This window comes from Meleagris gallopavo, chromosome 2 (genome assembly GCF_000146605.3).
Source record: "Meleagris gallopavo isolate NT-WF06-2002-E0010 breed Aviagen turkey brand Nicholas breeding stock chromosome 2, Turkey_5.1, whole genome shotgun sequence".
NCBI classification, from domain to species: Eukaryota; Metazoa; Chordata; class Aves; order Galliformes; family Phasianidae; genus Meleagris; species Meleagris gallopavo.
In genome coordinates, this window is record NC_015012.2 from 44,845,525 (window position 1) to 44,848,217 (window position 2,693).

The following is a 2,693-nucleotide window of genomic DNA, read 5'->3' on the forward strand; positions in this document are numbered from 1 at the left end:
AAAAGACGACTGAGAGGGGACCTGATCCAGATCTATAAATATCTAAGGAGTGGGGGGCAGAGTGGTGAGGCCAGACTGTTTTCAGCAGTGTGTGGAGACAGGATAAGAGGAAACGGACATAAGCTGCAGCATAGGAAGTTTCGCACGAATGTGCGTAAGAACTTCTTCACAGTGAGGGTGACGGAGCACTGGAACAGGCTGCCCAGGGAGGTTGTGGAGTCTCCTTCTCTGGAGATATTCAAGACCCGCCTGGACACCTACCTGTGCGACCTGGTGTAGGGAACTTGCTTTGGCAGAGGGGTTGGTCTCGATGATCTCTAGAGGTCCCTTCCAACCCCTATGATTCTGTGATTCTGTGATGTATCGAATCTAATGAGATGATAAAAACAGAGTTGAGAGAACCTCTGAAGATTCACATCCCGAATTGTGGATACAGAAATATAGTCACGTGAACAATGTGGGGACGACTAGAGGGCATTGTGGTGGTGAAGGTGATGGTCACTTTGCTTGAAGGGTGCTCTACCCCCGACCTGGCCTGTTTTTTGGGCTATGGGTCCACCGCCTTGCTTTCTGTATCAGCAGCTTTCTGACATGCTACTCCTGACACATGGTTTGCTGTCTGTGGCAAAACAGTTCTGAATGTCATCAAGAAGTATGACTGGTTGCTGCTGGGTGGGGTGGCTATAAGGAAGGGATCATGTCTGCAGCATCTCCCATGCAAAGAGAGGAGTCAGGTGCCTTCCTCACTGCAGCTGGTAGCGAGGCAGTGGGGCCAGGCTTGCTGCTGTGGGGCTCGGGAGAGAGGTGGATGCGCAGGGCTTCTCCACATCCGTGTCCCTGGCAGCCCCTGGTAACAGTGGTAAGCAGGAGCAGCGGAAAAAGTGATGGAACAAAAGTACATTAAATATTAATAAGATGAGTGATGTAGAGGAGCTCTGAGGGAGTTTATACACAAAGGCAGCCAAGCTTCAACTAAAAATAAGCAACCTAATGTTAAAATCAGGTCCCCAGCTGAGGAAGTGAGGGTAGAAAGTACTGTGCCCACCTTTAAAAAAACAAGTGCTAGGGCTGATTTTCAATATTTTGGATAATTAGTTGAACAGTAAAGATATTCTTGGGCACTTAGATTACAGGAAAAGAAAGAGAAGGAACACGCGAAGGATGGCTCTTTGATATACTAACTAACATCTGTGAAAGCTACTGCCAGAGGAGTCATAGGTAGGACCAACCCAAGCTTTTGTAAAAACCTGACAATTTTCCTCACAGAGGAAACATACAGAATTTCTAATTAATGTGTCTTTTTTCTATAGTTTTTCCTTCAGATGAGAGGAAATGGAAACAGGGAGGGACTTGTCCTGAGCAGCTGGTGTGACACAGAAGCACCAAGGAGCTGTTATATGTCGATTGGGATCCAAGTTGTGCAAGAAACGTCTGCAGAGCGACAGCATGCTGAGCCTGGTACCTGGGAGTGATGGCACACCGGGGGTACGTGGGGTGGGACGTAAGTGTCAGTCTCCTGACACAGCAATCTGTTTGGTATTGTCTCTCTTCCCAAATATAGAATGGTTTTCTGAAATCATGACAAAACATTGATCAGTGAGTACAGGCATTATTATAGCAGTCAATCTCCAGGTAATGAGATACACAGAATTCTTGGTTGTAGCAATCCTATCATTTATGGGTGTTTTCCAAAAATAGAAATGCTGAGAGCAAAGACAAGGAGCCGAGGCAAGGCGCGCTTGGTCTCGCGACTCTCTTGTTTCCATGCATTATGGAATGAGGTGTTATTGACTCTCGGGTCAGAGTTCAAGGGCTCCACATCAGCACATTTCTTCTCAGTTTCTCTTTCTGCATTCCGCTTGTCTTTGCCTTCTTAATGTTGTCTGAGAGCTTCAGGGGCTTTTCCTTTATTTTCCTAATTTATTCTGTATTATGCAGAAAGGTAAACCGTGGCACACAGTGCAGATGATATTAATGGTCTGCAGCAACCAGGATGGTTGTAGGTGCACGTGTACAGGGTATTAAAGATTTGGGTGGCTTCCCTCCCACTCCCCCCCATCTTTTTTCTTTATTTCCTCGATGGCCTTTTTGCCTAAAGACCCGAATATAAAAATTACAGCCCTTGCAACTTAGAAGCCGACAGCCTCAGTAACTAGCTCGGAAAGCTCAGACTTTGATCAGCAGCCCAGTGAGCACTGCTGTGGAAAGGGACATGTCTGAAGCGCACCAGGAAGACGCGTTCAGCCTCGTTCGATTCCCTTTGCGCAGCTCGAAGGAGAAAGTGACGCTGCTTCTGTCTAAAGCAGAGAAAGAAAAAGGAAACGCTACCAGGTTAAACCGTGAGATACTTCCAAATTTGTAAGTGCTTTCAGAGCGAGCTTATAAAAATCAGGACCCTGGGCTTAGACGCAGAGATTGGCAATGGGACACGGCAGCTTCCTCCCGCAGCCCGTGGATCGCAGGGTGCCGCCGCCTGGCGCAGCCTCGCAGCCTCGGCGGGACGCCAGCCGCTCGTGCCGGTCCGTGCTCCCGCCGGGACTGTCCCTTTTTTTTTTTTTTTTTTCCTTCCCTTAAGGGAAACGGGAAAACGTGGCTAAGTATCACAGCTCAGGCTAAAATACATCTCGTCATTGTTTCAGAGAGGGTTGGAAGGGACCTTAAAGCTCATCCAGATCCAAGCAACCAACGGGTCA

General features: G+C 47.9%; 1 long non-coding RNA gene across 1 annotated transcript; it reads left to right on the forward strand.

The window, feature by feature from the left end:
• Window positions 1-289: 289 nt before the first annotated feature.
• On the forward strand, window positions 290-1,587 carry LOC109366053. Its single transcript, XR_002112072.1, has 2 exons — window positions 290-1,218; window positions 1,311-1,587. It is a non-coding gene; the product is annotated as an uncharacterized LOC109366053 (long non-coding RNA).
• Window positions 1,588-2,693: the final 1,106 nt, after the last annotated feature.